Genomic DNA, 26,972 nt, shown 5'->3' with positions numbered 1-26,972 from the left:
TTTGCCAAACTACTCATTTCTTTGAGTCTATTTACTGCAAGTTCTTCCCTGCATATTCTTTTCTTCTTCTAGTTTTCATTTTCTTTTAGCTATAAAGATATTTCCAATATGTATTAAAAAGAACACTGCCATTTTGAATTTTTTTTTAAATTAGTGAAATATATTTTTGATAAGAGCACCTTTTAAATAGTGTGTGAGAGTGTGTGTGTGTGTGAATATATATAGGGTTCCCGACTCTTCTGCTGATGTCCAGATGGCCATTTTTGGGCCTGATAACATCTTCAGACGTATATTGGGTCAAGCATTCTCCGTGCAAACGCCTATTTATAGACTCTTCAGTTTCACTGCTGCCATTCCCAGTGACCATCCTCTTGCTGAGCCTGAGGAAGGGTTGTGGACATGATCTCTAACCACAACACTTTTATGAGAACAAAGTTATTGTTCTAATACTGATGGCAGGAATCAAGGGAGGAAAAATATTTTTCTTCCATCTTTCTGCTCTGGTAATTTTCAGTGTTAGTAGATATAAAATTTTGAGATACAAGTGTGATATTTTAGTTTACAATGTCCTTTTTAGATCCTCAAGCGTTCTCAGAAATAAATGCTCCCCCTTCCAGTAATCTCTCTTTGTGTGTTACATTCTGATTACTTAGTGCTTGCGTGACAGCACAACATTCTCTATCAGTTGGCTTCCAGGTCTCACTCTAGCTGCTGCCCTCCCACTCACCCACCCCTTACACACACACAGACACACAGACACACACACACACACACACACAGTGTGAGAAGGTGGTGAATATTTTGTTTTCTCCTCATTGTTCAATTTATGACCCGCATGCCTTATTTAGTGCACACTGTTCAACCCATGCTTTCAGGACAGAATAATTAATTTCCTCCTGATCTTTTCTATGGTGCTCATCACTATAGTATCCCAGTGGCTTACAAACAATTAATTTATCTTCATAACACCTTTGAGATGAAAGGGTGATATTATCACTATTTTATAGATGGGGAACTGAGGCACAGAGAGATAGATTAAGGTCAAAACTTCCATTAATTTTGGGTGCCCAATTGACATCTAGGACCTGTTTTTTCAGAGTACTTACCATTATACAGCACTTTATAGGTTCAAAACATGGCTCCCGTTGAGTCCAGTTGCAGACCTGAATGCTCAGCACTTCTGTAAATCAGGTCTCGGGGTATTAAGTTGGACACCCAGAAAATGAGGGACCTTGCACTGCCCTGATCTTCAAGCTCCTCAACATGTTCCTTTCCCCTGATAAAGTCTTCCCTTTCCAAACTCTTAACAGGCTTTTGCTAAAATATTTTCTGCCTTGTTTATCTGAATTATCTCCATCGTCAAACACTTTTATTTACAACCTAAAAGTACAAACTTTCACTTCTTGTGGTAATATGCTGCCTCTTGGATGCATCAATTTTATTTCTAAATGTTAGCAGAGTCGGAAATACACATTAGATATCATTACTTGTGTTACTAGCTCTTTAATAGAGTCTTAAGACTAAATAATGACAATATCGCTAACATACCAGAGATTATAGCTTCTGCTTCAACTAAAGTTAACACCTCCCTCATAACCATTAAGAACAATGTACATTAGCATTTTGAACAATTGCAAAGATATTAAACAGCTCTGCTACACTTCTTTTCCAATGTCAGAACATCTTATTGTACCTTTTGTTACTGTGACTACCGCTACAATTTAAATTACACTTTAAGTTGACCAAATGTGGAGGAAAATAGCTTCTCTAGAGTGTTCCATGATCTGCTTAATCAAACCTTTTTGTAACCCATACAATTATATCAACTCTTTTATTTTATGCCTTTGTTTCTTCTGTAAGTATTTGAAGACTGAATACCTGAACCTGTATTCCATTATTTGGCACACATCCTATTTTTCTTTCTTTACCTGCAATCTCTCTCTATAGACCAGGGGTAGGCAACCCATGGCACGTGTGCCAAAGGCAGCACACGAGCTGATTTTCAGCGGCACTCACACTGCCCGGGTCCTGGCCACCGGTCCGGGGGGCTCTGCATTTTAAAGGAAGCTTCTTAAACATTTTAAAAACGTTATTTACTTTACATATAACAATAGTTTAGTTATATATTATAGACTTGAAGAAAGAGACCTTCTAAAAACGTTACAATGTATTACTGGCGCACGAAACCTTAAATTAGAGTGAATAAATGAAGACTCAGTACACCACTTCTGAATGGTTGCCGACCCCTGCTATAGACCAATAAAATATATTATTTGTACTAAAAATAAGAGGATTTTTTTGTTAATCTATAAAAGTCATTCTATTCTAATTCTTTGGGAAGGTAATGAATAGCAACCTGTATTATGATTAGAGACTGACTCATGATCAATTACTTCAATATTTATAAAAATTTCAAAACTTTATGATTACCATGGCATGGCTAACTAGTATTACTCAATAGCTTTTTCTCCTTATGCATAACAAATTATTATTATAAATTACTGTGACTGATATGAATGAATGTGGTGAACATGAAGTTTGTATGGCTTGGTACATCTGAATGTGCTAGAGGATTTTGGGAGCAGGATTCTCTTAGCATCAGACAGGTGGTGTGGAAATTTACTGACGGTGCTTAAATTGCACTTAAATGTTTAATTGAATATCTATCTGTGCGTGTTTTAACATGAGACTTTGAAACATGTCAGCCGATTGACCAGCTCACAAAGTAAAGAAAATGCAAAAACACCCGATCGGTGGGCTTGGTACAGGTTGACCCAGGTCAAAATAACCCCTTTTGGATGACACTGCACTAGGAGCTCAAGTGAATGATTGATGAGAGGGTAAACGCCAACTGATCTTTTGTTTCTGTCTGTTTTACAGTCTCTTTTAAAATATTAATTAGAAAAACCTGTAATGAAACGCCCACAAGGCACATTTCTGGGACATGGGACTCCTTTGAGAACAAGAGGTATAAATGCTAAGCAGAGGAAGTTAGTTAGTAGTTCCCCAATTAACATCTGAAGAGGTCTGTGACGCTGTAAGACAGAGAGCCTCAAGATAACCAAGACCCTGCTTTGGGGGACATTTGACAGACCAAGTACTTGAGAGGGGAAAAGAAGTCTCCATCTAGGACTGGTTGCTGTACCTATTTTGTTTGCCAATTAGGCTACTGTGTAAGGCCAACATAGTTACTGAGGGTTTATGCTCGGGGAATTGAATCTTACTAGGGAGAGGTATTATATAACCTTTTACTGCTTGTGTGATTCTCTCTCAAATAAATTGTTGTGCACTGAGCAAACTGAATCTGAATTTTCATTGGTACCGGTAACAATCTGCCCCGCTGTGGGCCATTAAAGACCCATTTCAACAAATACTCCGGTAACTCCCAACTGATACATATACATATTAAGGAGTTTACCTCAGACCAGGAAGCTAAACTCAAATATTTGGAACATAAAGATTAATTTTATATGTGACCAATAGCATGCTGAATCATATCCCTGTCAAGAAAAGGTGTCTGCACGCATGGTGGACATGGGATAAGAGGCAGGGCATGTCTCTCTAAAATAAAATAAAAGAACTTAACAGGCAAGACAAAAGTAGTCTCTCTTCCTAGTTACATGGCCATTGATCCATCACACATGGGATGTGTCCAGAGTGAAAGAAAACCGAGGCAAGGAAAAAATACTGGCACAAGATTACAAAGATACCAAAGCATAACGAAGCCAAAGGATGCATTGGCAGAAGTCTGGAGATCCAGTATATAATTGTATATGAATGTGTGTAAGACAGACCAGGTTGCTGCTTCACAGATTTCTTCTTCTGATGAACAGGACTTCTCTGTCCAACAAGCCCCAGTGGATTTGGTTGAGTAAGCTCTAAGCCCCTTTGAAGCTACCATCCCATTAGCTCTCTAAGCTTATTTAATCTAGTTATAGATTGGGGTAGAGCTGACGTCTTTATGCACATGGACCTTGACAGGGAAGCACTCCTAGAATCCAGGTCACTTCTAGACTCACTTTCTTCAAATTGAGTTCCAGGTCAGTCTCAGGTGCCTGTGAGCAAGGGGAGACACTTGGAACTATGTCTGGATGTACTCCCCACAGTGAGAAAAACAGAAAGTCTCTTGGAAATCTACCATCTTTAACATATTGGCTGCCCGAATTCGCCAAACTCTGTGCTGTAGGGGAGAGCAAGTGAAAAAAGAAAAAAATATGAAGCAATAGTTCAGACAATAAAGCAGCAGAAAGTCAGTCACTGATGTCTTCCTGCAGCTTGGTAAGAGGAGGAAATTGGCGCTACTACTGTCAGTTGCAGCTTAGCAGAGAAAGACTTTTGAATGGAAGTTGGTAGTAGGGAACCCTTAATTCACTCACTCTGAGAACTCTAGTTTCCTGCATCTCTAAAGTAAGGAGATGCAACCCAAATATGATGGAACAGTGGACATTCCACGCAGTAGTAACACTGAACATTTTTGCTCCAATTGTAGGGCCTGATATTTTCCCCTAAAAGTGCTGGCACAGTTAATCCAGTATTGCCTGGATAATTCCCACTTGAAATAGAAATTTCAGTGAATAACACAATTTCCCAGTGCTAGAGATTCTATAGAGCAGACTGATCTCTCAATAAGGGGTAAACCAGCAATCAAGGATATTAGTAAAAATAACCAATTATTCATTAAGTTTTTCTCAATTTCGTTGCCTCCTATTATGATTTTATTGCTTCTTGGCTTGGTGGAATATTTTCTTGCTTTAACATCTTCTGTGAAATTTCTGACTAAAATCGACCAACAAAGGGGGCTGCTGTTTCTAACATCACTTGACACTTTTCATTCAATTATATTATTATTATTTGTATTGCAGTAATGCCTTGGGATAAGTGCTGTGAAAACACAGAACAAAAAAGATGGTACTTCCCCAAAGGGTTTACAGCCTAAGAGTGTTTCATTGCCCTTCTGCAGCCCTGGCTAATTTCAATGCACAGTATTCCTTTTGAGTGGCTAGGCTGTAGACTCCTTGTCTTTGCAGTGTTCTACTTTCCTTGCAGATGATTGTTCAGCATTGTATGAGCTGCAAAAGGGTAGTATACGGTACATTCCTCCTCTTTATGAGCATGTCACCTCAACATGCCCCTATGTCTCTCTCTCTCTCTCTCCAGCCCATTCAGATGTTTTCCACTTTAAGGTGAAAATAAGCAACTGTTTTGATGTAAAATTAATTCTCTCAGATTTATGTTGGGATTGAACCTGAATTGTTGTTTAGTTAAGTATAGTATTTCAGATGAATGTTGTGAGTGTCAGCCTGTAATTGAGTCAGTGTCAACTCCTCATAGTATCTTTCAGATGAAGACACAAGTGGTTCATCTCTTCTGAAAAATAATACAATCAACTTGGCTCCTGAAGTCAAGCACAGAATTTTCTGCTGTTTTTGAGAATCAATTATTCTGAGTCAATGTTAATAGCCCTGCCCTTCCATTTTTACAAAAAAAGGTAAATTTTCCTAATACTGTACATTCTAATCAAAAGCCTGTAATCTACTTTAGCACTGACCACCTAGTCATCAGTAGCTCACATTTTGACACAGCATTAATACATTTGTATAGTTAACTATATAAGTCTTCAATGTCAGCATTCTTGCCTGCTGTAGTCGGTTTGAATGATGTTCAAATTCAGTGGAGCACACTGAAGAAATTGGAAGGATAGTATTTTGGCAGTTTAATCGAAAATAGCTAGTTTGATTAATAACCAACATTGATGTTGCCATATAATGTATGACTGCTGCATTTCAATCACTAGATTTTCTTAATCTGGTTTAGAAATTAAACTGGTTATCTTGAAAACTTCAGGCTATTGATTTATATAAAGACACTGAGAAATTCTATTTGAAATTAAAAATAATTCCCTATCAAAGAGAACACACAGGTGGGCACAATCAAAATTGTTAAAGCACTTCTCAACAGTAGTGATTCTAGTATTGTTCTTAATTTCATTGTTTATTGATTCTATTTACTCAAGAATCCACTCATGGTTTCCATTTTCTAAAAACACACAAAATGGGAGTGTCTTTCCTACTAATGTAAATTAGAGTGTAAGTGGAGTCACTTCATATATTGTAAGTGTAACTCATCATTAGAGTGGAGAGAGAAATCTTGCTCTACTTCTTTTACTATAAAGAATTGCTTTATGGATGTTCAAGTTCTCATCTTTTACCCGGAGTTGCAGAAAATTTGCTCTAACAAAAGAATACAAGAGAAAGAAGGTACAGTTTTTATTTCAAATCAGATAAAATCATATATGACAACAAATACTTACTATATACACGTTTACTATAATTGTAACATTTGAAGAATTATATTGAAATGAATCAGACTATTTTCACGTAAGTAACTATTCAACATGAACATAGGGAGCAGAGTTTGCGCCATATCTGGCAATTTTACCATTGATGTTAGATACTAGGAGTTCCTTGTTCTCCTAGTGAAAACAAAGTACTAAACATGAGAAAGGATGTCAGAATCTGGCTTTATCTTGAAATTCCAGTCAGAAGAAGGTATTAATCTTTTGAGGGTCTGCATACATGCTACTAGGAAAGTTGTTTCATGACTCTGAAGAATAAAAGTCACTTAAGAGTTCTTTTATTATTTTGTTTTGGCACTGAGCTCTTAAATGTGTATCTAAATTGGCTGTCTTTGGGTAAATGCATTGGGCCTACCTAAATTTCCTCTGTTCCACAGATGCCTTTGGAAAAATAGAGGCATAAAACAAAGCAGTATTTTCTTCTGGTGTGTTTAACTTCTTTAGTAGATAAATGCTCAAGCCAGGATTTTCAAAAGTGGCTCGTGATTTTGGGTGCTTTATTTTGTTGGGTTCCTAACTTTAAACCCCTTAAATGGATGAGATTTTCAGAGTGCTCAATAGACCTGTGTAGAGGATGGAAGTTCCATTTCAGAGAGGATTTAGAAATTTTGAAATTGCTTCATTCTGAACTGGAATAAAACTGAAAAATACTCTATGACTGAAAATCCCCGTATTGTTTTGTTTGGGTTGATCGATAAGTTCCATTTAGATTTTTACTATTTTGTAGTACGTTACACATTAAATTTTTAACAAATTCTAAACAAAAAGTCATTTCAAAATCAAAATGTTTTATTCCAAAAATGTCAGAACAGGATTCTTCAACATTGGCAGAACTTTTTTCTCCAGTTTGCTTCCAAAACAAAATTCAGTGAAAATCAACTCAATTTCGATGGAACCACATATACCAATGGAGTATGGTTCTGTTGAAATTTCTCCAACCTTGGTTGGAGAAACTGACATGAGATCATAACCAAGAAAGTAAAACCCAGCTGAAATTGTTTGCAGCATGGGAAACCTCCTAGGGGCTCCATGTGGAAGATGGGTTGCCTATGCGTGTATGCATGCGTGTAGATTGTTGTTTCTTTATAGCATTTTTATCCTAAAATCAATGTATGGCACTTTGTGAAAGGGTCACTGGTAACCCTGTCATCATATCTGAAAAAAAAAGCAGAACCACAGGTACTGGAATAAGGTCAGACTGCTGGGATAGTCACAGTGAATTGCAGGTAGACTGCAAATCTAACTCTCCAGTCTGAAGGGAGAGGAATATGGGCCCCCATCATAGAGAGGTGACAGCTGGAGGTCTGAGACCATAAGGGGAACCCTTGAGGAGACCACATAGGTGCAGTTAAGTGTGATACTGCCCTCTCAAAAACATGCACTTTAATGTGTCAAGTTGTACATCAAAAATCACTAGTCACTTCTGAAAACCATGGCCCTTGATTTTGTAATGATCTCACAAATTTATTTCAATGGCATGAGGTATTCTATAATTATCTTCTGTTGCACTACACTGTTCAAAAGCTGGTGCATTTACCCTCACTGTTAGCTATCGTTCATTTCAGTAGCGGTAAATATTTTTTAAAACTAGATATTGTTTATAGACTGCACTGCACTTTCTACATTCTAATTTGTTTACCAACCCTATAATACTGTATCTACCATATGAAAAATAAAGTGCATAATTTATTTCCATTTTCTTACTCATTTGCTAAAAGGGCTCATGAAATTTTAATTAGTAGTTAAAAAGAATACACTAATCTGTATATTAGACACTGTACTAATACTTTTTTTAGTTATGATAGGTTTGAGAACAGGGATTAACTGATATTTAATAACTTTAGTAGTTTGCCTTTATTGTCTAAAGGATAGATAGAAAGATAAGAAATACTCTAATAAATAGCCTTATGCGTGATCTATTATTGGTGTATTCAATATTTAATATAATTTGGAGGAATAGGATTAGGATGATATTTTGACTACTATTTGCATTAATTTTTATTGTGCTGTAGGTTTCAAAAATAAGCAGCAAGTTATTTTATATAATATAATAGTTGAAAACACTTAGCTCTACATGTAATTTTTTTCTATTTTCTGTATCTGTAAAATGAATAGGAAGTGTTTTATTTTAAAATAATGTATCAATTCCAGAGGGCTTCAGTCAAAGAATTTCATCATTTTATTTTCAGAATTTAAACATTTGAACAGATTATAAAGCAATGAAAAGAGAGGCATCTGAATAGCCATATTTTATTTAATTTCTCTTATCTAAAACTAAAAAATAAACCTTTTGTGAATATAGGAAATCATGCCAACTGCAGACAGGCAACAAATACTAACTTTCTTCTTTATCCTCCTGCACAATGCGGTACATTCAGCCTCCACCAGTTTCCACCATTTATTTCAGTCATGTCTGTTCAGGTTTCCGAGTGCTCCATTATCTTTCCCGGTACTGAACTTAAACTGACTTGTCTGTAATTTCCCGGATTGTCCTTATTCCCCTTTTTATAGATTGGCACTATAATTGCCCTTTTCCAGTCTTCTGGAATCTCACCCATCTTCCCTGACTTTTAGAAGATAATCACTAATGGTTCAGATATCTCCTAAGTCAGCTTCTTGAGTATTCTAGGATGCATTTCATCAGGCCCTGGTGATTTGAAGACTTTTAACTTGTCTTGGCGGGTAGTGATCGATCTATTGGGGATTGATGTATTGTGTTTCATCTCGATGCGATAAATCGATCCCTGAACATGCTCCCCGTCGACTCCGGAACTCCACCAGGGTGAGAGGCGGAAGCAGAGTCGATGGGGGAGCGGCGTCCGTCGATCCCGCGCCGCGAGGACGCAAGTAAGTCAATCTAAGTCCATGTAAGATACGTCGACTTCAGCTATGCTATTCTCGTAGCTGAAGTTGCGTATCTTAGATCGACCACCCGCACTGTAGATCAGGCCTATGTTAGACGTCCAATTGCCACCAACCTTCTTGGTGAAAACCGAAACAAAGAAGTCATTAATCAACTCTGCCATTTCCACATTTTCTGTTATTGTCTTTCCCCCGCTCATTGAGTAATGCGCCTACTCTGTCCTCGGTCTTCCTCTTGCTTCTAATGTATTTGTAGAATGTTTTCTTGTTTCCTTTTATGTCCCTAGCTAGTTTGATCTCGTTTTGTGCCTTGGCTTTTCTAATTTTGTCCCTACATACTTGTGTTATTTGTTTATATTTATCCTTTGTAATTTGACAAAGTTTCCACTTTTTGTAGGACTCTGAGTTTTTTGAGTTTGAGTTTGAAGATCTCCTGGTTAAGCCAGGATGGTCTCTGGCCATACTGCCTATCTTTCCTATGCAGTGGGACAGTTTGCTCTTGTGCCCTTAATAATGTCTCTTTAAAAAATTGCCAACTGTCTTCAATTGTTTTTCCCCTTAGATTTGCTTCCCATGGGATTTTACCTACCAACTCCCTGAGTTTGCTAAAGTTGCCTTCTTGAAATCCATTGTCTTTATTGTGCTTTTCTCCCTCTTATCATTCCTTAGCTCATGAACTCTACCATTTCATGATCATATTGATGGATTCTTTCTCTATTGTTCTGTATATTACTTCTCTAGAACTGGTTCGGACTATTTAGAAAAGCTGAACGACCACAAGTCCATGGGGACGGATGCACTGCATCCGAGGGTGCTAAAGGAGCTGGCGGATGTGATTGCAGAACCATTGGCCATTATCTTAGAAAACTCATGGTGATCGGGGAAAGTCCCAGATGACTGGAAAAAGTCTAATGTAGTGCCCATCTTTAAAAAAGGATCCGGGGAATTACAGGCCAATCAACCCCACCTGGAAAAATCATGGAGCATGTCCTCATGAAATGAATTTTGAAGCACTTTGAGGAGAGAAAAGTGATCAGGAACAGTGAGCATGGATTCACCAAGGGCAAGTCATGCCTGACTAACCTAATTGCCTTCTATAATGTGATAACTGGCTCTGTGGACGAGAAGAAAGCAGTGGACGTGTTATTACTTGACTTTAGTAAAGCTTTTGATATGGTCTCCCACAGTATTCTTGCTGGCAAGTTAAAGAAGTATGGGCTGGATGAATGGACTATAAGGTGGACAGAAAGCTGGCTAGATCATCGGGCTAAACATGTAGTGATCAATGCTCCATGTCTAGTTGGCAGCTGGTATCAAGCGGAGTGCCCCAAGGGTCGGTCCTGGGGCCGGTTTAGTTCAATATCTTCATTAATGATCTGGAGAATGACGTGGATTGCACCCATAGCAAGTTTGCAGATTACACTAACCTGGGAGGAGTGGTAGATACGCTGGAGGGTAGGGATAGGATACAGAGGGACCTAGACAAAGGAGTAATGGTCTCAAGTTGCAATGGGGGAGGTTTAGGTTGGATATTAGGAAAAACTTTTTCACTAGGAGGGTGGTGAAGCACTAGAATGGGTTACCTAGGGAGGTGGTGGAATCTCCTTCCTTAGAGGTTTCTAAGGTCAGGCTTGACAAAGCCCTGACTGGGATGATTTAGTTGGGGATTGGTCCTGCTTTGAGCAGAGGGTTGGACTAGATGACCTCCTGGGGTTCCTTCCAACCCTGATATTCTATGATATGATTCTATGATCTTCTTTTTCTCTTTCCAGGTGGTCTCCATATACTTGCTATGTTAGTGGCTTCTTTAAGCATGTTCCTAAACATGTTCATCATTGTATTCTTATCCCTATTTGACACTTTAAATTGGTTTGCTTTTACTTAGAATTTCTGAAGTTGCAAGAAACTCTTTCCAATGGACTCAGAAGATCTACAGGCATTTATTTTGGAATGAATTGATTTTATCAATTTCTTGTGTAGGTTCCCTTTACTCTGCTCCAAAAAGGACGACAGACATAACAACGGTTTTAAAGATTCATGTTTTTTGTCAGTGCCAAATATGCCACCTTTTCCAAATCTTTTCAAGGTTTTGGAAGTTGTTTGCTTCTTTTGATATTTGTTGCTTGACATCTAGCATATAATCACATATACTGTAATTACATCAAAATCCCAAACAAATCCATGCTAGATGTTCAGGTCCTCTTCTGGCCCCTACGCACTACTCCCACAGTACAAAGAGGCAGGAAAACTGCCCTAGCAGGTTACCTGGGGATTTTTTTTTTTTTTTTGCAATCCTCGCTAGTGTAATGGCCCCTAAAGGGCTGCTATAAGCTAACGAACGTCAGAGCAGACTTCCACCAGGGGACAAACAAGACATTTCTCTCCCGACCCATCCAGGTCCTAAAAATAGAGTGTAGCTTGGCTGAACTGGAGGAACTGGACCTCATGAAGAAAACCTTCATTGTGGCATCACAATTTTGGCCTTGTGCCTACAAGACACTGAGCAGCCTCAACCTCCGTGAAGTCAGTGGGTGATGAGGAAATTCAATGCTTTGCAGGATTAGACTCTATGTCTCTGTAATAACTTCTCCTCTCAAGGTGCTTTGTCCCTAATGAGCCCTTCAAAAATGAACACAATATATCTCCCTCATATTCTCTGTCTGTCGAGTTTTCAAACTTAAAGTAACACATTTTATGCCTTTAGTATGAATAAGAACGCATGAGATCATCCACAGGAAGTCAATACAGTATTAATAGTCTCAACAAAAATTCTGTGCAAGCATCAATATATATATATATATATATGGAGATATACCTATCTCCTAGAGCTGGAAGGGACCCTGAAAGGTCATCAAGTCCAGCCCCCTGCCTTCACTAGCAGGACCAAGTACTGATTTTGCCCCAGATCCCCAAGTGGCCCCCTCAAAGCCTGAACTCACAACCCTGGGTTTAGCAAGCCAATACTCAAACCACTGAGCTATCCCTTCTCCCTACTGAGCTACCCCTTCCCCCAGACCATAGTCAATAATCCCTGGGCCCAGCTGATGGCCCCTTGGGGCTATGGGCAGCCTATACAGGAGCAGCATTGAAGTAGCATCAGGGAGTTGACTAGAACTATAAGGGCTACAGGATAAATTCAAAGCAAAGGTGGCTTAAAGTTGCCTTTTCACCTCTTATCCTCAGACGTGGGCTAAATTTAGGGCCAACCAAAGAATTTGGCTCCAATGATCTATTTTACAATTATGCATGTATTACCATATGATGTTTTAATCTGTATACATATAGACATATGCACACATACTCATTGTAACAGGGCACTGGGCCTGTTACGTCTCAATACACCTTTTACAGCCTTTAAAACGGAGAGTTGTCATTGCAGGTTACTTGCTAGCTCCTAGTAAGGTGCCCTACAGGAAGGGTCTGGCTATTGGGAAGGGCTAGGAAGTCCTGGAGATGTGAGCAAAGGTAAGACCCTGCAGGGCTGTGAGGCTGCTTTGAGGTGCATGGGTTTGTTTTGAACCTTTTGTTAATAATGAAAAACCCTGAAAAGAGAATTGGAGCTGTGCCTTCAGAGTGTGATTTCACCTTCCCTGGCTGATGTTTTCTAACTTGTTTCAAGCCTATTTCTTGGTCTCTAACAGAATCAAATATCATCAAAACAACCTACAACTGGCTTTCTCCTTAACAGCTTATTGCAAGCACACACAGACTGTTCACTATTACAGTGAAACCAGAATTGATTGTTAACTGCAGTAACTGCCATTGGCTTAATCTTCAGTTCTGCTGGTTAACTAACAACTGAACTGCTAGAGATAACTAAATTTAAGGGATTACTGCTTAATCCAGTCAGTGCCACCCTTCATAATTAACAGTAAAGATCAAACAAATGCAAAGCAGAAACAGGAATACAATTAAAACCGACTGTCCTAAGCATGCTGTCTATGTACAATAAAAAGTATTTTAGTAACCTTTTGGAAGCAATTTGTATGAAAAGTGCTAGGTGGTATTGTTATTATTATTATTGCAAGAACTGCTAAAAATGATTGATGCTGTTCCATGAGCAACTACACAATTCTTTCTTCAAAGTTTTTTCCCCCTGCATAATATTACTGTGTACAGTTTTTACTATGCAAAGATGTATATTAATAGTGCTGGCAACCTATTTCTTACAATAAAACCTTATTTAAAATGTTATGAAAAGTAAATACTACATAAGACAATGTTTGAGAAATAAACTGGAGTTGGAATATCAATTACCCGCTGCTACCCTTAAAAACCTACATCTTAGCAAAGAAAGATGAGAGGATTTAAATAATAATAATAATAAAAAATTCTCAACTCTGCTGAGGATTATAGATCCCCTCTCTCCCACAGACCCAAACCCCAGAAAGTAGAACAAGATGCATGCGGTAAACAGTGGAGTTGGAGCAGAAAAAAAACCCAGGTAAATCTAGGAGTTATTTCATTTTGTATTTTCCAGTGAGTCACCAATAACCTATTCTTGCTTCCCCCCAATTTTGTTGCATAGCTAGAAAAAGGGGGCATACAGTTGTTCACTAATCCTCCTTCACTGCCTCATCCGCTGAACTGTAAGTTAGAGGGGCAGATGTGTCATCTGGGAAGTTTTCCAAATTCATCAACTCCTTGGCGCCAGTGATTTCAGTGTGCCCATTGCCAGCACTGGCTGTTATGCCCATAAAAACTTAACTCCTGGAGGGAAAGGATTAAGAAATGAGGCACTCAACAGTGGCTGCAGGTTTCTTCAGTCACAATGAACAACTAAAAAAAACATAGTAACTGCCAATGCTTTTCAGTCCCTAATACACTCAAGGGTTTTCCCAAACATCTGCAGACCATTGTCATGAACAGGGCTTGAGAAATGGTACACACACTAGCTGGGGGACTAAACATAGCAGTGAGATGCGGATAAGAAAGACTGGTGATGAGGGTACACAGTAAGATCTGAATTTGTACATTTGTAAATATGCAGCCCAATGGTTTTAGAATCACATGAGCAGTTTCTTCTCACTAGTGGCTGACACAGGTTCTCAAGCCACTCCTGGTGGTTTCTGCAATGGACTCAGTCTGCCTGCTGTAATCAGTCACCATATCTGATCAACATTACTTCTTGAAGAGCCCTTTGCTTAGAAGGCCCTATACATGAATGGAAACTGCCTGACCCATTTGCAGGATTCAAGAGTTTTCTTTAGATCAGAGAATTTCCATGTAGAAACTGAAGTTTTATCAGCCAAATACAAGTCCTCTGAGCATTTTGTTTTACGCTCAGATGCAACGAGCAGGCAAGCGATCCTTGATCTAGAGATTAACAATGTCAAAATTCCCAAGATTCTAAATGTTAAATTCACCTTACTGACTGCTCCCAAGGTGACGCTTAACTTGAAAGTGTCCTGAGCATCCATGGTTCCAACAGAAGTGAATGGGAGTTGGAAGACCTCAGTACTTCTAAATATCAGGCCTTTTCTTCTGGCTACATCTATTGCAGACTCCGTTATATTTAAGATTTTACCATCACTGCTCATTTAAGAAAAACTCTAGGTATTATTTCTTAATCTTATTGGACAGGTTGCCGACCTTAGGATGCCACCCGACGTGCAGAGATACCGCTGAGCCCGCCTGTTATGCCAGTTTGGGCACCCTTTTTACCTGTCTTGCTGATCCGGGCTATTAAGCCTCTTCCAACACACACACAGGCAGGGCCACACCCAACTGCAGAACGAAACAGACACTGAGATCAGTTCTGGGAAGGCTCAGTTTAAGGGACTTGCCCCAGCACACAAGTGTCCACCTCCCTTGGAGTGCAGACCCACAGATATATTATGAAATCCGCCTCCTCCCTCAATGTGGAGGAAGGTATGTGCAACTTCTCCTCTCCCCCCCACATTAGAAATGACAGAAACTGGGTTTACTAATAAACAAAACAAATTTAATGAACTATATAAGGCAGATTTTAAGTGGTAAAAGGGGTAGCAAATAGAACAAAGCAGATTACTAAGCAAATGAAACCAGACATGCAAACTAAGCTAGTTTTACTAAAGAAATTGGTTACAAACAGTATTTCTCACCCTAGATATTGTTGCAGGCAGATTACAGAAAGTCTTGAAAGGCAGCTGCACTGGTCTCCCTCTTGAGACCTCAGGTATTATTACTGACAAGCTAGACGCCCTCCCAGCTTGGACTCAACCCTTCTCCCCCACCAGTTTTTTGCTTCCTGGTGTCTCTTTGGGTGGGGAGGCAGAGGAGAACCATGAAAATGTCACTCCCATGCCTTATATAGCTCTAGTGTAAGGCAGGAACCCTTTGTCTTCTAGTGGAAAACCACTGGCATTCCAAAAGAGGAGGAGGGGTATCCAGTAGCAGGTGACTTGGACCCATGTCTCTGCAAGGCTGTGGCAGCCATTGCTCGTAAGCTGTCGCCAGCCTCCACAGGAAGACTAAGCCCTTTCACAGTCCATTGTCTCTGCTAAGGGCCCCTGAGCCCTTTCTGGCTTTTCCATTATTGTACCTGAAGGACTGGTTGGGGGTGACACCCAAAGTAACACATTTGAAATACAGATATGTAGTTAATATTCCTAATTTAAGATACAGAAAAGATACAGGCATATACGTGGGATAATCACATTCAGTAAATCATAACCTTCCCAATGACCTCTCACATGAGCCATCTCGCATAAAGCATATCTCAGTTATGTCATTCATATAATAAGCATATTTTCATAAAGAATATGGAGTGAAACGTCACACATTCACTCACAGCATTGCTGCTAGGAGCAGAGATTGAGGGGTTTGGAGTATCATAAAGAGCTGTCTTAAGTACTTATGTATTCTATGCGGATTTACATCCCCTTTCCAGTGTGATTGCACCGGATGTAAATCATTTTAGAATTTGATTAGATGTGTGTATGCGTGTATTCCTGTAAATGTGCGTGCAATGTCAGCAATCTAATCTATAGTTATTTTGATTTGACGTAGTTCCAACCACTGCCTTAGTTGCACATCCTATGCACGTGAAAACATATCAGTTTATGACCAGTTTATTCAACAAACTGAGCCCAAACCTAATTCACAGCACGTGGGACACTTTCTCTGGCAGGCTACAGGGGCCATAAACTATTCATTACTGCAGAAGTTAAAAGTTTCATTTAAAAATAATTGTTTCTAGTCATGATAGTTGCTATTCAGAACCTCGTGGGCAGAGGTGAAACTGACAAGAATTAAGCAGCTGCTTGACAAAGCTAGAGGGTAGCAGCAAGTGGTGGGCCTGGAGATATTCATGGACAAGGAAGATCCCAAAATTAAGGCGTTCTCTCCCCTTCTCCCCCCATCAGCCAGTAGGCTCTAGTGGGGTGTGTATGTATGTGGCATAATAGTGCAGACCTCCCCACAGCCTTCACAGCACGCAGGAAGCTTTGAAGGCAGATCAGAAAGTTCCTTGTCCCTTTCACTTCGCAGAGGTAGGTGGACCATTACATCCCCAAGACAGTTTCAATTAACAGCTCTCTTTGAGAAATCTCTGACCTCTTCACATCGCCAGCAGACTGGGTGGCAGGTCAGACTGGGTTCTCATTTACGTCAGTGCGAAGTGGGTATAAATGCTTCCAAATCAGAATGGCAGCATTTTGCATCCACACGGCACAAGTATAAATCGCAACAACAAGGTGAAAGACAAATAAGGGAGAAGCGGAGACATGGTGTTTAAGAGTTTTCCTGCCCTCAAGCCTGAAAATGATAGAAGAGCACCTGCAGCAGAAAGCTCTGACTCAAAGCAGAACTCTGCAGTGGGGACATGAAATGTGGCAGGTTAGGAACAAGTGCAGGCTGGCATAAGAAAAGAGACTGTGATTTTCAGCTGGAACATGCAAGCGGTGAACACCCTCCAATCACTCATGCTGACATTGCACCATTCCCAGGATGAGTATTTCAGCCTGCAACAGATTGAGACCTCTGCGTGTGTGCCTCCTTTTAGTCCACTGTAACCTGACAGCCAACATATTCAGTCTCAAAAGAGGGTGTGTGTGTTCATTTTAGACACTAAAAGACCATACGCAAAAAGGAAATATTAATTACAGCTCTTAAAAATCTGTTTTATTAGTGTAGCATTCAATAAAACCATACATTTTCCTGTTTTTAATACGCTTGTGGTATTTTGCCACACCCCAATTGGATTGGCTTCACTGAATTAAATACAGAGCAACATCTAGTAATGCCTAGCAACAGGAAGAAATTCCAGCAACATAAAACTCTGGTTAGCAAAGTTTATGTAATGGGAAGATAAAAGAAAAACCCTGTGATGAACTGGGGCTATGTCTGTACAACTTATGAATTGCGATTGATATTGTGAAATTGTATTATGAAACACAGCTGTATTATGAGTGCCTGTACATGCGTGGATCCACCATCGCTGACAAGCCCTGTAGAAAGTACGCATCAGACAGATACAATAGAAGGTGCTTATGGCGTAAAGACCCTATTCAGGTGCAAACATCTGGAAACGTGGGTGAGCTGTCTCCTTAGAAAACCATTTTAACGGATTCCTCGAACAGGGAAAATAGGAGCAGTGGAAACTTACCAGGAGTAGAACAAGAGAGACCAGGTGAGCAGAAGGGGTTTAAATAAAGAAAAACACAGAAATAGAGGGGGCCAAACAGGAAGAGGAAGCATGGGGCAGGAGACAGCAAGGTCTACAGCTGCTTTTTCTGCTCCAGGAACACATGGAAGCTATAAAGTTGGATTAACAGGCTGGTGGAGGATTCCCGGCGTAATGTAATTCTGCTGTAGTGGCTCCAACATCTCTTACCAGCCCCCTGAATAGGGATGTATCTGGAGAAAGGGGACATTGCCCCAGTAATCCCTGGATGCCAGAACAACCCCTTTGCAGATTTATGTAAATTGGAGCAGACCTGAAGCTTCTCTAATCTACATCAGAGACTCATCTGTAGAGGGAAGAAAGGTACATAAAGGTATTGTAAAGCTCCCTTTGCCTCCATTCTCTAGTTTTGCTGAGCACAGTTCAGACACAGCCCAAAATCAGGGCTTATTCTGCTGAGGCTGGACTATCCTTATTGTCCTGCCCTATACCAGTTGATTCATAAGGGCAGGAGAAGAAGACTGTTAGTGGGACTCTTGACACCTAAAAACCTTCTCAGGCACCTTGCTCTAGCAACCAGACAATGAGGAAACATTTCTTTCTTGCCGAGGCTTGTCCATCATTTTGTCACCCCCTTTCCCTGCCACTGGGGAGGTTACTTACAGAGAGTGAAATACTGGCCCATTTTAAATTGGTGGAAGTTGTGTTCTGTTCCTGTCCCTTATGCATGGTGTACGCACAGTTTTTGTACTAGTATAACTACGTGGGTTAGGGTGTGATTTTTTTTTTTTTTGTATCAGTGTAATTATACTGTGATGCAGGCAGACCAAGTCCCAGCTCATCCAAGGCCCGTAGGCCTCACTGAACACTGACAAATGCAGAGCTGGAAACCAGTCCGGCTCACCTATGTGTTCATATTGTTAACACAGGTATTAGATTTATAAAAATGTGTTGAGTGTTTAGATTTAATGAAATGTTTGTGAGTTGCTGCATGCGTTAATCTCACTTATAACATCTGTGTGCCATTCTATAGGGTACCAGATATCAGATGGGTAGCCATGTTAGTCTGTATCCACAAAAACAACGAGGAGCCCAGTGGCACCTTAAAGACTAGCAGATTTATTTGGGCATAAGCCTTCGTGGGTAAAAAGTTCACTTCTTCAGATGCATGGAGTGAAAATTACAGATACAGGCATAAATATATATTGGCACATGAAGAGAAGGGAGGTACCTCCTAGCTGTCTTCGAGACACCACTGACTTCCTGAGGAAACTACAATGCATTGGTGATCTCCCTGAAAACACCATCCTGGCCACCATGGATGTAGAAGCTCTTTACACCAACATTCCACACGAGGATGGACTACAAGCTGTCAGGAACAGTATCCCTGATGTAGCCACGGCACACTTGGTGGCTGAGCTTTGTGACTTTGTCCTCATCCACAACCACTTCAGATTTGGGGACAATCTATAACTTCAAGTCAACAGCACTGCTAGGGGTACCTGCATGGCCCCACAGTATGTTAACATTTTTACGGCTGACTTAGAACAACGCTTCCTCAGCTCTCATCCCCTAGCGCCCTTCCTCTTTTTACGCTACATTGATGACAACTTCATCATATGGACCCATGGGAAGGAGGCCCTTGAAGAATTTCACCGGGATTTCAACAATTTTCACCCCACCATCAACCTCAGCCTGGACCAGTCCTCACAAGAGATCCACTTCCTGGGCACTACAGTGCACATAAGTGATGATCACATAAACATGACCCTATACCGGAAACCTACTGACTGCTATTCTTACCTATATGCCTTCAGCTTCCATCCAGGACACATCACACGATCCATTGTCTACAGCCAAGCCTTAAGATACAACCGAATTTGCTCCAGTCCCTCAGACAGAGACAAACACCTACAAGATCTCTATCAAGCATTCTTAAAACTACAATACCCACCTGGAGAAGTGAGGGAACAGATTGACAGAGCGAGACGGGTACCCAGAAATCACCTACGACAGGACAGGCCCCACAAGGAAAATAACAGAACGCCACTGGCTATCACATACAGCCCCCAGCTAAAATCTACCTCTCCAGCGCATCATCAACAATCTACAACCTATCCTGGAAAACGATCCCCCACTCTCACAAGCCTTGGGAGGCAGGCCTCGCTTACAGACAGCCACCCAACCTGAAGCAAATACTCACCAGCAACTACACACCACACCACAGAAACACTAACCCAGGAACCAATCCCTGTAACAAACCCCGTTGCCTTCTCTGCCCCATATCTACTCTAGCGACACCATCATAAGACCCAACCACACCAGCCACACCATCAGAGACTCATTCACTTGCACATCTACTAATGTGATATATGCCATTATGAGCCAGCAATGCCCTCTGCCACGTACATTGGCCAAACCGGACTGTCTCTACGTAAACGGATAAATGGACACAAATCAGATACCAGGAATGGTAACATACAAAAGCCAGAAGGAGAACACTTTAATCTCCCTGGAGATCCAATAACAGATTTAAAAGTAGCCATTCTTCAACAACAAAAAATTCAAAAACAGATTTAAAAGAGAAACTGCTGAGCTACAATTCATTTGCAAACTTAACACCATCAATTTGGGCTTGAATAGGGACTGGGAGTGGCTGGCTCACTACAAAAGCAATTTTCCCTTTCTTGGTATTGACACCTCCTCATCGATTATTGGGAGTGGACTACATCCACCCTGACTAATCTGGCCTTCAACATTGGTTCTCCACTTTGTAATGTAACTCCCTTCCCTTCATGTGCCAATATGTATTTAAACCTTTATCTGTAATTTTCACTCCATGCATCTGAAGTGAGTTTTTTACCCACAAAAGCTTATGCCCAAATAAATCTGTTAGTCTTTAAGGTGCCACCAGACTCCTCATTGTTTTTATGCTATAGGGTAATATTTAAGTGTTTGCTTTGTGACTATAAAAGTGTTTGCTCTACTACTGTAAACCCTCACAGTCAGGAGAGAAGCATTACCAAGTGTGAAATACTAGTTTACCACAAGAAGTGTCATCGCCTGCCCCACAAAAGAAGGCCCATAGACACCAGATGAGTCAATATGGAACATCAGTGGACAAAAGACTTTGTTGATTGCTTCCCCCACACTCATGAAGAGGAGACTTGCACAAAGATTCATTCCAGCACAGCTTGAGCTCTGGGGGAAGAGAATCAAAATCCCTGTCAAGAAGAAATTATCCCTATCCTCCAGATGTTAACTATCCTTCTAGTTAGAAAGTGTTCCTAAATTTTATCTAAACTAAATCTCCCTTGCTGCAGATTGAGCAGATTATTTCTCAGCCTACGTATTGATTCTAATCCCACAGAACACACAATCTACATAACTGGGAGGTAGAAAACCATAAAGCAAACTTCTGAAAGAGAGGCCTCCTCGTGCCCTGCTACCATTATTTCAGGTTTCCCAGTTGCATGTGATGGTGTGAATTTTCAGGTGACAACTTCTTTGTGCCAATATACCTAGAGAAGCCAAACCAAGGTTTAACAGAACTTAAAAAATGGATCAAAGAGGCAAATCCATCATGAATAAAGAAAAAAAGATATCAAGATTATCTGTCAAAATGTGCACAATAAGAAGTCATCCAACATCACCCCACAATCCAAAGATTCAAACCACAAGAGAGCCAATAACACTAACAAGAATGAGAGGCCCATCTGGGAACATTATCCAAAATGAATAAACAAATAAATAAATAAAGCCCCCACAATTCAAAGGAAATGGCAGTCAGATGGTGGTGAGGTCCGTTTTAGAGCAGGGCTTCCAATTGCAAGTGTCAAGTAGGTCAGCAGTGATTTAAACTACTAAACTATTTTCTTTGGCTGGCATTTTGGGATCTATCTCCCATTGAAATTCCCTGGGCGCTGAGTGCCTGGTGCCCTTAGGCCCCTTTGAAATTTCCAGCCACAATGATATCTGTGTCACAGGGAGCACAGGGAGCACTTGCTTTGTAAAACAGCGAGACCCTTTATGAGAAGACACTGCAGCTTCCCCATCCACCTGATCTTGTGATCTGGACTATCGAAAGTAAAACACAGATCATAAACTTGCTAACAAGTATCTTTACCCCTTTCACTCACTGGTGCTTTTATGGTGCCTTTCTGTTTTACATCTATACAGAAGGGTGTTTTGGAAAATGAGACATTAAAACAGATATAGGAAAGCTTTTTTAGCCCATTTTACTAATTAATATGTCAAAGCTCATAAAGAAGAACTCATCAGCTTTTCTCCAGTACTGCATCATCTTAAAGAGCTGTGTCAGCAAGGACCTCAGCAGACAGTCAATACATATTAAAAGAATTTCAAGCAGTAAATCAAAATAGAAAAGGAAAGTGGGGGAAAAAAAGAAAATAAAACACAAATAGCTATAAGCTACCAGTACATGATTTGGGTCTTTTAATAAAATAAAAAAATGGCAGTATTTTTTCTACATCACAAGGATCTTGTAAATAATATCTTCCTCCTCCTCCTGTTATTGTTCTTCTAGTGAAGGAAAATGAAAGACAAGTTTAAGGAAGAGCTCATACAAAACTGAACTAATATTCTCTAGATTTTGATCTCTTGGATATTTTTGGGTCATTCACATTTTTAAAGAGGCACTGTTTGTCTCTCCCTCTCAACTTTGTTATCACTGAGATTTAGGGAATGAAAAAGTTTACTATGCTAAACGCAAGGGGAGGTGGAGATAAGAAAACACTCCTGCCTTCCTGAAGGAATTTTGAGTTTCTAGGTTCTTTCCAGGGCAGGCTAAATGGGACATATCAACACACTAATTCAGGGATTCTTCTCTTTCCACTGCAATGAGCAGAAGTTTCTGCAGAAAACATCTGCAGTTCTAAGAACTTAAAATAGGTTTTGCAGTAGCCTCGTTCTCAGACAGGCCACGCGCACAATCAAGGTGCATAATGTCACAATAACCTGAACATATAGTCATACTCTTGTTGTTTGTGGTGCATGTGAGTAAAATAGAGGTACCTGCAGGGACACATCTTCCAATAGGAATGCTTCAGTCCTGGGGAAATCCAGGGATGTTTCTAAAAGCACATATTTTCATTAGAGAATAAAAAAAGACTACTTTTTGTGGGTGAAATATACCAGGAAATAGAAATAGGAGGCTATAGCTACACATGCTTCTAATGCCTTGCCTTGGGACATAGCTCTGAAAAAACATTTGCCTAGGCAGAGGTAGACCAAAATGTGCTATCACTTCTGCCCAGTAACTAGTAAATACCCTCCAAACTGTAACTAGACCAAAGGGTGAGACTAAAGGATGGAAGCGTTTTCCATCCACTACATACCAGAAGGATTTTTCCTTCAAGAGTTATTGAACCACACATCTCATAGAACTAGTCATGCTGAAGGAGAGAAGGGATAATTGCATTGATTGTCAGTATGTGATAATTAATTCACTAGAGAAATATGTTTAATTTCCTGAAGTCTAGGATGAGGTGGAATCTCTCCTTTTTGCAATGAGAAAATAATAGGCTGTTTTGCTTCCTGCAGCAGAAATGGGAAACCTAGGAAGGCTATGTGATGGAAGATGAAACAGGAAAGGATAGCCCTGGTCTTTCAACCTTTAAGACCCAATAGTATAAAGCGACAGAATATGTCAGGCAAACAGGAACAGTAGGAAAATAACTCCATGCTCTTGAGCGAATTTTAAATATGACTATTTGCAGGGGCCAATGCAGGAAGGTGCTTGAGAAGCTGAAAGGAGGAGTCCGTTGCTTTTTGTTTGGTTGGTTTGGTTTTTTGAAAAGTGGTTTAGGCAATACTAGATGCTGGTATCCATGGGAAAAAAGTGCTTTTCAATCCTCTGCTGACAGAGTTGCTTTCCATGTTGAGGTCAGACAAATCCAAAGGATAGCAGTTGCTCTTGTCTCCTTAAAATTGGCCAAAATGTCTAAAAATACCCCCAAACAATAAAAGACTTGGGACTGCTGCATCTTTCATTAGGTCATCTATAGAGAAGCTGGAGAAGGGTGTGTAAAGAAAATTGGAAGTGCTGCTTAAGAACCTGATATTTAGGTTATTAGCACCTTTTAGCAACTGACTGCCAACAATTTATGATCTCAACAGGCTCTGTTCCAGTGTTCGTTGATCGGAAGACCCTCTGTTTATCCTTGGCAAATTGAATGATGTTGCAATATTTGTAAACCTTCTCCTGACTGGAGAAAAGGGGCACACCCGAAGACCTTTCTATCTGATGAGTCATTTTTAGAAGCTTTTTCATAACCAAAGGAGAGGCAGCTGAAACAAAATGTTCCTCCTCAGCTGTAGGAACAGGACATATGAGCTGATCCTCCAGTTTCAGAAAGAATATTTGAGGTACACAGACGAGAGGAGGAAGCCAGAGAAAGAATTTAAAGGGCCAATTTTAGGGAGACAAGAGCAACTGCTATCCTTTGGATTTGTCTGACCTCAACAAGGAAATGGTCTTCAAGTATGGAATGCCTAAATCAGAGAGCTGTATAACAACAAAGCTACAGCTGACATGTAAGGCTGTATAGGCCAGGTACACCATAAATATGAAGAAATCTCGTTATTGACTGGTCTTTAAATCCAGGTTTTTGAAACAAAAGTGGCTGTAAGGAAATCTGTACAGTAACTCTTTGAGAACTGAATCAGGAAATCAGTGGATGTTCCATGCAGAGAAAGGCATGTCATGAGAAAAACAGAAGAGCTAAACAAAGAAAACAACTATCAGAAAGCAAAGCTGGAGCTGTCCACACATGTGAGAAGATCTGGAACACAGGCACAGGCATTTCTTGTGCCAGATCAGAGAAAGACAATAAGTGACAAACCAGGCTCATGACTTCATAGGAACTGTCACTGTACCTAATAAGTAGAGCAAATGCTGGTCTGTGATGGACATTTCATAAAAACATTTCCCCCGAGAGCCTTGAATTTTCATTTGCTACTTTTCTCAGGGTTAGATGTTGAAAGAATTTTATTGACACTAAAGAAATTCTGTTGGTTTTTGTTTGTTTGTTTGTTTTTTTACTAGAACCTCTGCTCTAATGGTCAAAAATGGATAGATATATACTTGTACTAGGAAAACAACAGACTTATGAAAAAATTAAACTTTGTTGAATGAAATAGAAAGGTGAACTTGTTTCAGATCTTACAAACTGATGTAAAAATATAGCATCAAAACATGTAATAAGGAACAGCACTGAATTTCGTGGTTATCTATTATAGGTAAAAGTTCATCAGTGGATAACCTGAAATTTCTAGAAACCCTGTTTCCATGTCTCCTAAGTCACATGAGTTTTTGCATCATTGTTTAATGGTTACCCTAAAAATAACAATCCTTTGGGATGCATACTTGAAAATTAATCTTAGAATCGTAGGACTGGAAGGGATTGCAAGAGGTCTTCTAGTCCAGTCCCCTGCACTCAAGGAAGGACTAAGTATTATCTAGACCATCCCTGACAGGTGTATGTCTAACCTGCTCTTAAAAATCCCCAATGATGGAGATTCCACAACCTCTGTAGGCAATTTATTCCAGTGCTTAATCACTCTGACAGTTAGAAAGTTTTTCCTAATGTTCAACCTAAACCGCCCTTGCTGCAATTTAAGCCTATTGCTTCTTGTCGTATCCTCAGAGGTTAAGAAGAACAATTTTTCTCCCTCCTCCTTGTAACAACCTTTTATGTACCTGAAAACTGTTATGTCCCCTCTCAGTCTTCTCTTCTCCAGACTAAACACACCCAATTTTTTCAATCTTCCCTCATAGGTCATGTTTTCTAGACTTTTAATCATTTTTGTTGCTCTTCTCTGGACTTTCTCCAATTTGTCCACATCTTTCCTGAAATGTGGTGCCTAGAACTGAACACAATACTCTAGTTGAGGCCTAATCAGTGTAGAGTAGAGCAGAAGAATTACTGCTCGTGTCTTGCTTACAATACTCCTGCTAATACATCTCAGAATGATGTTTGCTTTTTTTGCAACAGGGTTATACTGTTGACTCATATTTAGCTTGTGATCCACTATGACCCCCAAGTCCCTTTCTGCAGTACTCCTTCCTATGCAGTCATTTCCCATTTTGTATGTGTGAAACTGATTTTTCCTTCCTAAATGGAGTACTTTGCATTTGTCCTTATTGAATTTCATCTATTTACTTCAGACTATTTCTCCAGTTTGTCCAGATCATTTTGAATTTTAATCCTATCCTCCAAACCACTTGCAACCCCTCCCAGTTTGGTATCATCCACAAACTTTATAAGTGTACTCTCTATATCATTATCTAAATCACTGATGAAGATATTTAACAGAACTGGACCCAAAACTGATCTCTGCAGGGCCCCACTTGATACGCCCTTCCAGCTTGACTGTGAACCACTGATAACTACTCGGGAATGATTTTTCAATCAGTTATAAACCCACCTTATAGTAGCTCCATCTAGGTTGCATTTCCCTAGCTTGTTTATGAGAAGTTCATGCGAGACAATATCAAAAGCCTTACTAAAGTCAAGATACACCACATCTATCACTTCCCCCCTTATCCACAAGGCTTGTTACTGTAATAAAGCAACTGCACCTTGTACAGTACTGCAACTTGTTTCACAGAATTGTTATTACAAGACTTTATGGTAATACTGCTGGATATAAACCTTCATTGCTAACAAATATAGATCTTAAGCAGTTTAAGAAAAAGTGGATCCTTTCATTAGTATAGTCACACTGAAAGAACAACTTCTGCAGATGAATAAATGGGAATAAAAAAACAATAGTGAAAGCTTCGGTAGGGCTGTCTATCTTCAATATTTCAGATTGTGAGAGTGGAAAACTGAAATTCTTCCAGGGGGACAAAGAGAATAAGACATTTATATTGTTCACAATTTACACTGTTTAAGTGCCTACATTGGCACATGAAAAGATTACAGGTTTTGTCCTTTACTTATTTTAACTCACACTCTGCTCAATGTTCAATAGATATATTTTTAAAGAAACCGTTATTGCTTTTCCTGCAAATGAGCCCAGCCTATGTATGGAACTACATACACTGCCAAGCAATAAGTAAGCCTTAATTTATCACTGTGGAAGTGAAGTTATGCATTAATTTGCAAACCTTTCAGCCACCACAGT

The 26,972-nt window shown here is 39.8% G+C and overlaps 1 protein-coding gene across 2 annotated transcripts in view; it reads right to left on the bottom strand.

The window, feature by feature from the left end:
• PARD3B (par-3 family cell polarity regulator beta) overlaps nt 1-26,972 on the bottom strand; it is a 647,317-nt gene that overhangs the window by 214,684 nt on the left and 405,661 nt on the right. The window lies entirely within an intron of this gene.

Source organism: Trachemys scripta, chromosome 11 (genome assembly GCF_013100865.1).
Source record: "Trachemys scripta elegans isolate TJP31775 chromosome 11, CAS_Tse_1.0, whole genome shotgun sequence".
Classification (NCBI taxonomy): Eukaryota; Metazoa; Chordata; order Testudines; family Emydidae; genus Trachemys; species Trachemys scripta.
The sequence above is the reverse complement of the archived record's forward strand: the minus strand, read 5'-3'. Positions and strand labels throughout refer to the sequence as shown.